Raw genomic sequence first — 15,283 nt, forward strand, 5'->3', positions numbered from 1 at the left:
ATTACCTTATTGGGTCTTCAAAATTTGGGTGCTTTTTTGCAAATGCCCATATAATAAGACGACCTCTTCCTTTTATTAATACATCTTGGACTAACTGAAGAAATATGCCGAGTTCTGCTAAGTTACAAGCATCATTTAATGATTCCTTTGCTGTATGAGAACAGGAATGTGTTTTAAAATCCAGACCCATGGTTACAAAATACATTAAAGCTTAGACCAAAACCAAAATTTAATTTCATGACCTTTTTACTTGACCAAAAACCAACATCAAGTTACCCATAACAGCATTCATTATACCCACTAAATTTTAATCACCAAAACGGTAACCAAAGACGCGCCATAGAATACCAACTCGGTGATTAACGCTCAAATGCCACATTGCCACTACCATGGCACGTGCCAAGTAATTGGCATGCGAGAGATACAAGACTCCGGTATTTTATGACTGGAATCATGTTGCTGGTGTTTTTTTGCTCGTTTTTTGTTTGTAGGTCAGGTAATACGGGTGTAGATTTTTTCTGTATCAAACTTTGAAGGATTTATAATATTTTTTTACTGGTTGTTCTCCGTGGTTTTGTCTGTGTCCAGTAGGATATACTTCCCCCATATAGATAAGTCCTAGAGTATACTTTTTATAGGGTTGTGAAAAATAGTTTTTTCAATTTCTTAATGTTATTCAGTTGTCATCATCTCCCGAGCCTTTTTCCAACTATGTTTGGGTCGGCTTCCAGTCTAAATGGATGCAGATGAATACTGCGTATGTTCTAAATTAACATTCATTATAATAATAGTTATAATATATTTTTGGAGGAGGCCTTTACCTGCAGAGGGGTTCCTACAGATTAATAAAACATAATATTACGTATTAAAAGCGTGCATATAAAACCTGGAACTATTAACTTATTAAAATTTTTATTTTATTTGTGTTATTAAAACCTTTTGATACTACAGTATACAACTAATTTTGTAAGTGTGTATTTTCTGAAGGAAATAAAAGGCTTTTTTTTTTATTTATTTATTTATAATAATAGTATAATGTAATAGTTTTTTTTTATTTATTTACTTATTAGCACACCAGTATTAATAGTGTAACCTGTAACTGTAACCCATATTCCACAATGACGCCTGTTGACGATCATTGTTCTATCAACAAGGAAAGTAAAGGTGACACACTTGCTAAGTTTGTTTTGAGGGATGTTTTTGCATTTGTCTTTTTTAGAGGAAATTATGATTCAGGCATCCTCATCAACATCCGTTGTTTTTCCGTGAAAGAGTAACAAACATACATACATTCATGGTTAAAATATGAGTGTAATGTGATATGTGTTTACGTATGTGCTACATACTGATTTTAAATTACATCTGTTAAGAAGGAATCCTTCATTATTCATACGGAGTCTAGTTTGATATAGGATATTTTTATTGAGCTCCGAAACTACCGGACTGATTTGCAAAATTGTTCCACTGTCGGGAACAGGGTTGGGAAGCTTCACTATCCCCGGGTGACACAGGCTATTTTAATGCCACGCTATGCAGGTGAAACCGCGGGAGACAACTAATTATAAATTTATTTACTTACTGACTTAAATACAATTTTGTTCGACTCAAAAGACAACAAAATTCAAGAAAATACCTTTTAATTTTCCACGATAAACAATTACAAGACGCGACCGCGCATCGTGTCACGGCGACCCCAATACATTTCTAAGTCTTCGCGCGCCATTTTAAAACTATCGATTGCTTTAATTGAATAAAACTGCTTAAGGTGGTTCTACACTTATAAATCTTGGTGTTTGCTTTTTTTTACTTTCATAAGCAACAGCTGTTTCCTATGGCACCGCCTGCGTCCCGAGGGAGCTACGTCTTGCAACTGGATAAAGAAAACCTTGTGTCCTTTCTCAGGTTCTAGGCTATCTACCAAATTAGACTAATGGACACGCTCAGAGACATTTAATGGTTACTTAAGCCGTTCCTTAGTGCAGAATTTCTATGAAAGCTGTCACTAAGGAGTGACATACATCATCATCCTCCGAGCCTTTTCCCAACTATGTTGGGGTCGGCTTCCAGTCTAACCGGATTCAGCTGAGTACCAGTGCTTTACAAGAAGCGACTGCCTATCTGACCTCCTCAACCCAGTTACCCGGGCAACCCGATACCCCTTGGTTAGACTGGTGTCAGACTTACTGGCTTCTGACTACCCGTAACGACTGCCAAGGATGTTCAATGACAGCCGGGACCTACAGTTTAACGTGCCATCCGAAACACAGTCATTGGTGTCTAAGATATACTTAGAAAGTACATACAAACTTAGAAAAGTTGCATTGGTACTTGCCTGACCTGGAATCGAAACCGCGCCCTCATACTCGAGAGGTTGGTTCTTTGCCCACTAGGCCACCACGACTTCAAAAAATGTAAGGAGTGTAGGTCTGTAAGGAGTGACATACCTAAGTAGTAATTAAATGTCTCTGAGTGCGGGGGTAAGTCCCATTAATTTTAATTGGTACAGATTTTTTTTCGTGAAACTGCCACAAATAAAAACAGAGTTACTTTCGCGTTTATAATATTAGAAATTCAGTCATTGGAATTATTGTCCACAATATACATATAGCTTGCAGACATTTTGATTTAAAAGGCATTTGCATGTATTTAAATCTCGATGTTTCTCTATATGTGAAGACATCATCAAGCGATCAATATTAAGTAAATTATCGGTCCAAGATGTTATATGTGTACTACCACCCTTAGACAGAAACCTTGTAACTACGACATTGAGACTTCGTAAACTGTCGATTAGTAATCCTTAATTACTGTTTAACCGAAATTATGGCTCTGTAAACAGGCTAATTATATGAGTAACTGCCTCGTTGGTCTAGCTGTCGCAAGTGCGGCTGCTGAGCACGAGGTCTCGGGTTCGATTCCCGAGTCGGGCCGAAATCGCTTTGTGGGTTTTAGAAGACTTTCACAAAGCAGCCCGGAGCCTGGAAGCTGGTGATTGATACACCCGTGCATCGGAGAGCACGTAAATGTCGGTCCTGCGCCTGATCTCTCTCCGGTCGTGTCGGATTACCGTCCCATCGGACTATGAGAGTTAAGGAATAGTGAGTGCACTTGTGTCTGCGCAAATGCTCGTGCATTATAATATGTCCTGCGTAGTTGGCTAATCTCCTTACATGAGAACAGCCGCCGTAGCCGATAATCGGCTAGGAGGACATCATCATCAATTATATGAGTAGTCATTCAGCTGGCTTTAATTGATTGTTATTGAGTTGTAAGTCGAATAATTGTATCTTATTTATACAGATGTAGGACTAATTAAGGAATCTTCGTAAGGCGAAGTTCAGGAAATATAGCTTTTTTTGTCTTTGCTTTGTAAATAATTATGTTTTATTATTTTTCTGAGTTTATAAAGGAAACATACATCGAAATTAATTTTGTACAATGTACACACTATATGTATATGTTATGGACCAAGTGATAAATTGGGCAGTATACATAATGCCCGGTCATTATGAAAAATGCCCAATATGAGAGCGCAATTTGATAATAATTATTCAAATAACCAAATTGACCGGGCACTATACATATTGCCCGTGACCTTTTGGGCAAAGCAATACAAACATATTTAATTTCAATTTTTTTATTGTTATTGACTTAAAATAAACTAAATATTAAACCACTTAAATAATCAGCCTCATGATTTGGATTAATTATGAAGGACTTCTGCCTTTTTTCATCACCCTCCCGCTGTGGGTTAGCAGCGGTGAGGGTGTCAGACGCTTACTGACTAAAAACCGTCGTGTTCTGTCGTAGGCCTTTTATGTACCAGGGCCGCGGTCTTTCGAACAATCCCTCAGCCCCGGCAGACCTTGGCCCTGATGGGCCCCGCTGGGGTTGCTGACATCTCTTTGAGGAGCGCGTGGAACAACGCGCGCCACCGACACGGGTCTGTTGCCTAAAAATAGACATGAGCGAGCCACCCAAACTCACTGCCCACAGACCCACGCCTACGGTGGCCGGGAGTCATCTCGCGACACCCGGCGCCCGTGGTCTACCTGGTCCAGCGCGGCGGCCGGGATGAGAGGTGCGAACTCTCTGACGTTCCGCCGCCTCCTTCTCGAGCTGAGCGATGACTGCTTCGCAGAAGGAGGCGACGGCATCCCATTCCCTCTCGCCCCGGACCATGGCCTGAACCAGGGCCGGACACGAGAGGTCGCCGCCGCCTAAAGCCTCGACTAGGACCCGGCGGTGCTCTTCCCACGCAGGGTACTCCTGGACTGTGTGGTCCACCGTGTCCTCGGGGCTGTCCGCACAGTGTTGACACCCGGGCGCCTCCTCATAAGGACTTCTGCCTTAAAAATCCACTATTTTTTGCATATTAATGTTAAGGAAAGTCATATTAAAAATATAACATAAAATAAAATTAAGAATGGCTGTCTCTGATTGGTCAAAGCGTGTCACGCCATGCATACTTTCCTCCCCGCCCTCGCACCGCGTAATATATAGCTTTATTATCAAATTGCCCAACTGTCATGTAGCAATATAATAATGCCCGTGCAATGTGATAAATAATGAAGTTAAGATAGTTATTAATCACTTGGCCCGATAAAGCTAGACATTATTCATAATGCTCGGGCATAATTTATAATGCCCGAATTAATCATTTGGTCCATAACATATATATGTCACCGTAAGATTACAAACATCGTTAGATTACAATCTATCTCGAGAGATTGTAAACTGTCGAATTATTGTGAACCGTAACATATGATTGCAATTTAACGCATTATTTTTCGCTATATTATAATCTATCGATGAGAAATTGTCAAATTGTCAACTGTCCGAAAGCTCTCCCTGATTGGTCAGTCTTTTTGTAAGATCGAGAGCGATGTAGAGCGGTCAAATTGTCAACTGGCGTAGAACGGAATGCATCTTGCGCGCTGATTGGTAGAACGCCAAAAAAGACAATGTTCTTTGCAACTCCCGGTGTCACAGCTCTTTGACGTGCAAAAATAAGTGACGGTTTAATTTTTTATAAAATCAAAAATTGTACTTAATTTTTAAGACTCAAATTACACACAATTAAAAATTGTATTAAAAATTGAAGTTAGTGACGAAAACGAATCGCTGCAAAACCGACTCCACGTAGTCTTGTCTGCCCTACCCCAAGAGTGCAATTCAAAACCGCGTAGGCGCGGAGGGGCGAGGCGGCCTGCGAGCTGAGGCGCAGGTAGTTTCAGCGCTCGCCGTCGCGGCTGAGGCTGGCCGGCTCTGCCGGCCAGCAAGCCGAAGCTGCGGTGGTGAGCGTGAAAACCATCTGCGACGATAAGCTCGCATGGGACCGCCGGAGCCCCGCAGCGCCGGAGCCGTGACAGAAGTTATGCTTGCTGCATGTTGCATGCTTACTTCCATGCTGGGTCAATTAATATGGGATGTGTTATATTTTAAACAAAAAACTCAGTAGGTACGAGTTAAAAAATTAGAAGGTAAATAAATATTTTTATGATGTCATTTAATAGTATTTAAGAAGTTTACTGTTAGAATGCATGCTACAAATTTAGATGCAAAAAAATAACCATCATGCTGAGTTGTATTTAGAGTGGAAGATAACTCGTGGCTAAGATAGTATTATTTAGATGCTCGACGCTTTATTAATTGTGGCTGACTTAGTAATTTAGAAGGCAACATACATTTTTTTATTTTATTTTTAAATATTAGTTTGTATTTGAAGACAAAATACCTAACTGTATTTTTATAAGAGTTATTTTTATACAGGGTTACTGGTAACTCGACGTATTCCTTGCAGGACATCATAGTAGGGTTAAAATGCAACAAATTAAGCCACTAAATGTTCTACCGAAATTCAGTAGTTTTTGAGTTAGTAAGGGTTTTACATTTTTTGTGAAAAATCCCAGATTAAATTATTTGAAGCCAATTTGAAAATTATTCACGGGGCGACTGTACTGAAATTGAAGTTATTATCATAGTTGACACCGTAGCGGATCGTTTTTAATAACTAAAAGTTCAAAATGACTAAAACTTTGGTGAAGATCACTAATCAAACATTTTTTTTTTGTAATTTTTGCTATTACTTCATAAAAAATGTTGTCTTGGCACAAAAAAAATACACTACACCAGGTGTACAAATTCTTAGAAAAATATCCTTGTCTTATCAGCTATCCAAAATAGTATGAAAGTTAATACAAAGTCTTGGATTGCATTATGAAAATCGTTGTTGCTTTAGTACAAGAAGGTGTTTATTCGGAAAATCAAATTAAACAATTTCGTGAACATTATCATTATTTTTAATCAATATGAGTTTGTGGTCTTTAATAACATTATTTCACACGTCTTGTTCGAAGTGATGTCCTCGGTTTCGAATACATGCTCTTATTCGCTTCCTCACTTCGGTTTTTGTGATTCTTGATGTGATTGTGGTTCTCATCTGATTCGCCGCATCTGTTATTCTCTCCCTTAGTTCTTCAATTGAATTTACGGGGGTGACATAAACTAGGTCTTTCATATGACCCCAGACGTAAAAGTCTAGCGGCGTCAGATCAGGGCTTCGTGCAGGCCACGGAATCGGCCCACCGCGCCCAATCCATCGGTTTGGATAGTTTTCATCCAGCAATTGTCGAATTGTGATGCGGAAGTGGGCTGGACATCCATCATGTTGGTATATCATGTTTGCCCTTCTTTCTTCGGGTACATCCGTGAGCAGTGCTGCTAAATGATTTCTTAGGAAATCTTCATAAAGTTCCCCATTTAATGTTCGGGGTAAAATATGTGGGCCTATTAACTTATCGTCGACAATACCCATCCAAACATTAAGCGAGAACTTACGCTGCGATGCGGTTGGTTTCAGTTTCTTAGGGTTTCCTTCTCCCTTCGGTGCCCAGTAATGTAAATTGTGGTAATTTGTGATACCATCACGGTCAAAACATGACTCATCGGTCCACAGAATGTTTTTCAAAAAGTTTTCGCTTTCGGCATCGGCATTAAGCATGAAACGACAAAATTCAAGCCGTCTCTGCGGATCTCCCTCTTCTAATGACTGCACGGGTTGGTAGTGGTATGGATGTCGGCCTGACAAGTGAACTACAGACCAGACTTTCCACTGTGACATACCAAGCTCACGCGCTACCATGTTTGTAGATATGTTGGGGTTGTCAATAAAACGCTGAAGAATCAGCTCCTCGTCCTCAGCCGTGTATCTCCGAGAACGACCAGTGTCAATTTGCCTGCTTCTTTGAACACTGCCAGTTTCAGATAATCGCCGATAAGTCGATCCGAAGACACTAACGTGGGGGAGTCGGCGGTTTGGAAAGCGCAGTTGATAGGATCTTCGTGCCTCAGCAGCGTTACCGTCACAAAGTCCGTAACAGTACAATATGTCAGCGTATTCTTGATTAGAATATGCAGCCATAGTCAGCACTTATGAACGCACAGAACAACACAAGAGCAAGATATGGAGCAACAGTCAAGGATATAGCCAGATTACAAAACACGAACTTGCGCGACGTAGAGTTGTAACTAACTAACGCTGACGACCAGATTTTGTGTAGTCGCACCCTGTCTCGTACCGAGGGAACAATAGTGACCAATCCTAAAGCTTGCCGAGTGTTTGGAATTCAAACGCAGGTAAAAACTACGAATAATAGGAATTTAAAACAATAGGTTGACCGTCTCGCAATTTTAGCTGCTCCCCATAAACCTTCTATCTTTCCCTGTCACACACGCAAAAGTATTGACCATCATACCTTTTTGGATAGCTGATAAGACAAGGATATTTTTCTAATAATTTGTACACCTGGTGTAGTGTATTTTTTTGTGCTAAGACAACATTTTGTATGAAGTAATAGCAAAAATTACAAAAAAAAAATGTTTGATTAGTGATCTTCACCAAAGTTTTAGTCATTTTGAACTTTTAGTTATTAAAAACGATCCGCTACGGTGTCAACTATGATAATAACTTCAATTTCAGTACAGTCGCCCCGTGAATAATTTTCAAATTGGCTTCAAATAATTTAATCTGGGATTTTTCACAAAAAATGTAAAACCCTTACTAACTCAAAAACTACTGAATTTCGGTAGAACATTTAGTGGCTTAATTTGTTGCATTTTAACCCTACTATGATGTCCTGCAAGGAATACGTCGAGTTACCAGTAACCCTGTATAAATTTAATACTTGAAGAATTTTTGAAGAGCATTTATTTTATTTAACTGACACCTCTATTTCATTCCTAACTCTACGGGAACTCCATGGGAACAGAACGGCTGGTCGTGATTGGTCGATCTTACAAAAAGACTGACCAATCAGAGAGAGCTTTCGGACAGTTGACAATTTGACAATTTCTCATCGATAGATTATAATATAGCGAAAAATAATGCGTTAAATTGCAATCAGATGTTACGGTTCACAATAATTCGACAGTTTACAATCTCTCGAGATAGATTGTAATCTAACGATGTTTGTAATCTTACGGTAACATATACAAACTTAAACTACTTACTTATCTTTATACAAAACTAAAAATAATATACTTTATACAAAACATATATAAACATAAAAATAAATATTGTATTTTTCATTATGATCATCATCGACAATGTTACGACATCTACTTACCATCAAATAATTGAGCTCAGATAAACAAATCGGCTTTACCCAGTTTATAAGACAGTACCTACTTATTTAAATAATATGAAATCCTTAGTAACAAATACATCTTTAGATGGTAAATAAAGCAGATCTAGAAAAACGTTAAACGAATCGAAGAATCAACGCGACCTCTAAGTTTATTTAAAGGTTGCTTATTCTTGAGATTAATATAAAAACTGACCTTTTGTCACTCCAATAAAAGATTTCCTTAAGAAAATAACTAAGTCACAAAAATGTTCGTCAGGAGGAAGTTCCCTTGAGTTGGCTTTAAAAGGAACAATAGAGGAAAAATAAAATAAAATTTCAACAAGTCCTGATGTTGGATTGTCGAGGGTTTTCTGTTTTTCCTCCTATGTATACTCCAGTAATATTATCAAGTGAAGGCAAGAGCTTAATCTCTAGATCTACTAAAACAAAAAAATCAGCATCATCATCATCCTCCTGCCCTTATCCCAATCCTATTTGTGGTCGGCGCAGCATGTTTTCTCCTTCCATACTTTTCTATCTGCCGTCATCTCACAAGTAACATTCTTTCTTACCATATCTACTTTCACACAATCCATCTATCGTTTCTTTGGTCTTCCTCTTCCACTATATCCGTCCACGTTCATACTCATCAATATTATTTGAAAATTATTCCGCCAATAGAAAGTCATGATGATAGTTGTGAATTCGTAGGATATATTTTAAGGACGAGAAGTTCCCCTAGGACAGGTATAAAACCACGAGAAATATTTTCATGTAATTCAAAATTGTTCTAGATTATTATTCTTTAGGTTATTACCCTACCAAAAAGAGTTATGTTTTTGCTACAAATAAAAACTACGAAAATGTCAATCAGATGTGACTTTTTTTCTTTAAACTGTACTTATTCGGATCGATCTGATTCGTTGGGTTTTCCGTATCCAATTTAAAGTTACGCACTAATGATTTTTTATTCACTTTAGTTCGATATTATCTTATATAGCAACGGTATGCAGTAACGTACATTTCCAAAATCTCGCCTGCTCGATTTCAAGCACGTTTCAAACTCAAAAAGGTTACTTTACAATCTTTTATCACAAGAATATAAAAAGGCTTACAATAACCAAGAAAAGCCTATTCTTCTCCCCACTCCAAAAATAGAAAAATAAACGCGAACAATACACTCCTACAAGTCATTTTGTCAAAATGAATAAAACACCGCCATGTTGGCAAGGTTATGACGTCACAATGATGAGAAACAAGGTCGTATTTTCGTGGCCTTGGAAAGAGGCACTGAGGAAGGAAAAATGTGGAGAGATGCCATAAGGCAAGTCAGCAAACCCCATCGGGGCTAACCAGGGCTAAGACCTGTCGGGGCTGCGGGATTGTACGAATGAGTTACATCGGCCCATAAGAAGGAACATGATGGGTTTTAGTCAGTAAGAGGCTGACCTTCCCTCACGCTGCTAACCCACAGCGGGAGGGGTAATTTGATGAATTCCCATTAAAAAAAAATATGCCATAAGGCAGACAAGTCAGGCGCCTTCTTCTAGGTCAAGTAATGCACGGCAGGCGTGAGGAAAATGATCAGTTACTATTAACCTAAGGAGGCGTTCGGGTTCCGAGAGACGTCCGACAAATTGGTGTTGATTGATTGGTGATTTGGTTTTAAAAAAACCAGCCAAGTGCGAGTCGGACTCGCGCACGAAGGGTTCCGTACCATCCAAAGTAATATTCTATATATATTTATGGATATCGAGCTAAAATGAGCAAAAAATCACATTTGTTGTATGGGAGCCCCCAACTTTTTTTTTTCTAGTTTTCAGTATTTGTTGTTATAGCGGCAACAGAAATACATCATCTGTGAAAATTTCAACTCTCTAGCTATCACGATTCATGAGATACAGCCTGGTGACAGACGGACGGACGGACGGACAGACAGAGGAGCGAAAACAATAGGGTCCCGTTTTACCCTTTGGGTACGGAACCCTAAAAAAAGGGGCAGGTTCGTATGAGGGCGGAGCTAGTAACGTTCCTCGTGAACCACACACCCGCATTTTGACGCGCTACTTTCTATCTCCCGAGCCTTTTCCCAACTAGGTATGTTGGGATCGGCTTCCAGTCTTACTGGATGTAGCTGAGTACCAGTGCTTAAAAAGAAGCGACTACCTCTCTGACCTCCTCAACCCAGTCACCCGGGCCATCCAATACCTCTTGGTAAGACTGGCTGTCCGACTTTGGCGCGCTTCTTTCTTAAGATATTTTGTATTAGGTACCAACATTTCCGCTAGTCATTTGTTCTACATAATTGGTACCTTATCACCGCCATGTTTGCAAGTTTGTGACGTCACACAGATAAGAAGCAAGGGTGTATTTAGTGGCCTTGACGGGAGATCATAAAGGATACATGTACAGTATTAATAGTTAAGTTTTTTTCCGTGTGTTTTGTTTTGTTGACATGGTTTTATGGTCCATTGAAATTTGCAACTAGCTTGAAGGTCAACATAACATTACATTGTCCTAAAGTGATCACTCGCCATCACGTAGGTAAGTATGCCCAGCGCGGTGAGTATAGGCATGTATGGAGCAAAAAACCGGCCAAGTGCGAGTCGGACTCGCGCACGAAGGGCTCCGTACTCTTATTTATAAAACGTTCCATAATTATAATACATTCCATATTCTGTGAATATTCCAAGCATCTACCTGTTGCCTTTATCGACATCGAGCAAAAATGAGCAAAAAAATCACGCTTGTTGTATGGGAGCCCCCCAAAATATTTATTTTATTCTAGTTTTCAGTATTTGTTGTTATAGGGGCAACAGAAATACATTATCTGTGAAAATTTCAACTCTCTAACTATCACGGTTCATGAGATACAGCGAACGGACGGAGGAGCGAAAACAATAGGGTCCTGTTTGTTTACTCTTTGGATATGGAACCCTAGAAAACAAGCTGGATACTTAATGAGTGATCAAAATTTCCATAACAATAAAGCACCGTACACACTGGTACCTCAATGATGCACGCGTTAACGGTGCGTTTGGATCCGTATAATTGCGCGCGAGTGCAGCCTTGAACCAGTGAGCGACCTCGCGTAGAAATGCGCATAACCAGAGCGTGATGTTGTAGTGTTAGTGTGAATGTTGGGGTATACGGGAAACGGCTGTGGGAGGAAAATTGTTGTTGTGCTTACACGTAAGCTGAATGTAGTTTGGGTCAGTGATGAGAAACAGGATGTACTATCTAGGTCTGACATGTGTTTAAAAATGTAATGTGTTTTTTTTATATGTTAGTTTTTATCAAAAAAGTGAGCTTTTCTTTAAGAGCTCTAAGGAATAAACATAGAGATTCAGATATATAGGCAAAGTGAAACTATCTATATAAAAATATCATTGATCTTTTGACGATAATCGTAGATCATTCGTGAAATGCGACTTACTTGCTTTAAACGAATAAGTAATTGCAGTTCATAAATATTTTGAACTAACCCGAAAGATACAACCTAACCTAAAACATCTTTTAAATACATTTTTATTTCTTTCATTCCAAACAATTTTCTAAAACGTCATACTTCGACTTGCACAGTAACATAATAAGCATCTTTCACTGTTCGGCGTAACTAAACACATGTGTAGCTGTCATTACTAACTTCGTTAGATTTCGAGTGACCAGCTACAATTATATGCTTTGCTTGAAAACTGTGCTTTCTTTGTTATAGGACTTTCCCTTTACGGTACGCGATTTGTGGTTTAATTGATCGCGTCTATGATGAGTAACTCAAATTAGAAATGAAACAACTACTTCTAAAGTACATAAATTTAACTGCGCATTAAATACTGTTAGAAAAGATAATTTTTTAAGGTAAAGTAAAATGTTTTTAGGAAGGTAGGAAAAGTGTGTGTCCTAAAAGACGCTAAAATCTATACTAATATTATAAAGCTGAAGAGTTTGTTTGTTTGAACGCGCTAATCTCAGGAACTACTGGTCCTATTTGAACATTTCTTTCAGTGTTAGATAGCCCATTTATCGAGGAAGGCTATAGGCTACTTTTTATTCCGGTACGGGAAGTAGTTCCCACGGGATGCGGGTGAAACCGCTGGCAGAAGCTAGTATAAAATATTAAAAAGTCGCCACTAGGACAAACATTATTTGCCAAGATACCTTCTTTTTCTGGGAAATCGTCAAATAACCCCTCTCGCTGTGGGTGCAGTGTGAAGGAATCTCGGACTCTTACTGGCTAAAACCCACCATGTACAATATTCGCGGTTATTCATATACCTACTGTAAAAAATATTAATAAAAGAAATCACGTTAATCTTCGAGGAAACACCAAATTAATCAGCCTACTGCTTCAACTGCTTGAATCACGCCTACCTGCGGCTTGCACAATCATTTGTGACTCATCTTGATTTACAACTAAACCGAAACGCATGTTATATGAGTGAGCAGATTAGGAATTCCGAAGATTTTAAGTACCTTTCAATTTAATAACTTGTGTTTTTTGTTATAAGACTATATGTTCATGACAGGACATGGTTTCACCCGCTACCGAGAGAGCTACTTCCAAACTTGACGATGATGGCTTGTACATTAGAATAACATGTAGGCAATCCTTTATCCAGCTACAGGAAGAAGCTCTCTCAGGAAATAGGTGAAGCCATTTGTGGAAGCCAGTAGCCGAAAATTTAGAATACATTGAACCTTTATTTTATTTATTCCTTTATTTCAGGCAACTAGGGCCCATATAAAATATAACATCATCATCATCATCCTCCGAGCCTTTTCCCAATCATGTTGGGGTCGGCTTCCAGTCTAACCGGATTCAGCTGAGTACCAGTGCTTTACAAGAAGCGACTGCCTATCTGACCTCCTCAACTCAGATACCCGGGCAACCCGATACCCCTTGGTTAGACTGGTGTCAGACTTACTGGCTTCTGACTACCCGTAACGACTGACAAGGATGTTCAATGACAGCCGGGACCTACAGTTTAACGTGCCATCCGAAACACAGCCAATGGTGTCTAAGATATACTTAGAAAGTACACACAAACTTAGAAAAGTTGCATTGGTACTTGCCTGACCTGGGATCGACCCGCGATATACAAAATATAAAATATAACAATTCTTAATAATGCATACAAAAGGTTTAGGTTACAAATAGTACGTAGCCCCTAAAATATATTCATTGATGCACCAAACACCCGTATAAGCGACCTACTTTGATAATAACCCACTTTTCAAACAGACTACAGAATTGTAACACTATCAAACAGGATGATTAAACCATAATTTCCTGAAAGAAACAACGAATACTTCCTTGCAAACAAACTTCACAAAGTCACCTTTAGTTGCCTTGTTGATAGAACAGTGGTTGTCAACTGGCGTTGTCGTGGCCTAAAGGTTACAGGTTACCTACACTATTAATACAGATCAGGGTGAAATCACTCGTGTAAGTTACAGCCTTCTTATCGTCCCACTGCTGGGCACAGGTCTCCTCTCACACGGAGAAGGACACTCATATCTAACTTTATTGATGCTGTGATAAAGACAAAAATATATCAATTGTAAGAGAAAGGTGTTTTTGAATTAAATTCTAGTTTACTTTCCTAATATGAATACTCATTCATCTCGTCAGGTTACTAGTGTGATACCATCATTAAAATCATTTATCGAATCAGGCCATACGCAGCTTCCTATACGTAAGTGAAGTAATTCTCACGAAACGCGTATAAAACCGCTGGAAGAAGTTAGTTAAAAATACAATAATAACCAAACAAAAAAAACAAAATAAATATTTTTTTTTCCTTTTTTTATTCTAGTTTCTTCAGTTGTAGGTAATAATTTGAAGGTTGTAAATATAGTAATAGTTTTAATTTTTATTGTAGATAGGTTTGTTTTATTGTTCCAAAAATGTGGCAACAAGTTGAATAATAACCAAACATAAGAGATTATAACATTTGACTGCAATTGAGGGCCACATACGAAGTGCTCTGGGACCCAATTCACAAACTGTCTCTTGTTATGTAAGGCGTATTGTTTTCTTATTCCAAGTGCCAACGCCATCATACATGTTATTATTGCTTTGAGAAAAATGTAAGCCCACTATTGTGTGTCAAAAATATATTGCTGTTTTACTGAGATGTGTATTTTTATTTGATTTTACCTGAGACTTCTTCCGCGACCCGAGGGAACTGTTTTGCATCAGGATAAAAGTAACCTGTCTTCGTCTACACTACCTATGACCCTGCTTTCAATCTGAAAAAAATTTCACAAGAAAGTGTAACAAATAGACAATCAGTCTTTACTTTCATATAAGCAAGGATCTGTTAACGATTATTCAATGGTTCTCCCAATTCAAACAAACTCGAGGTATGAACAAAATCACTGCTGCGACTACTTATCAACTAATCACTGTTATAAGCATTTATGAAAGTGCTATTTACTTAGAATAAGCTAAGTGCAGTCCTATATAATTTGGAGTGGATAGATTATCAGTCGCCTTAGCTTAAACACATATTTATATACATAGGTACTCATATTATTGATACGTACCACTCTTCAATAACCCTTTAAGAACTACGGTAGGTACTTATCAACATGTAAACTTAAACATTCAATAATCCAAAGATAATAATAAAAAAATATTACCCAACAGTTAA

The 15,283-nt window shown here is 38.6% G+C and overlaps 1 protein-coding gene across 2 annotated transcripts in view; it reads left to right on the forward strand.

The window, feature by feature from the left end:
• Positions 1-15,283, forward strand: part of LOC124641215 (rhophilin-2-B) — a 135,294-nt gene that overhangs the window by 16,018 nt on the left and 103,993 nt on the right. The gene's annotated exons all lie outside the window — the stretch shown is intronic.

The sequence above is a fragment of the Helicoverpa zea genome, chromosome 22 (assembly GCF_022581195.2).
Source record: "Helicoverpa zea isolate HzStark_Cry1AcR chromosome 22, ilHelZeax1.1, whole genome shotgun sequence".
Taxonomy (NCBI): domain Eukaryota; kingdom Metazoa; phylum Arthropoda; class Insecta; order Lepidoptera; family Noctuidae; genus Helicoverpa; species Helicoverpa zea.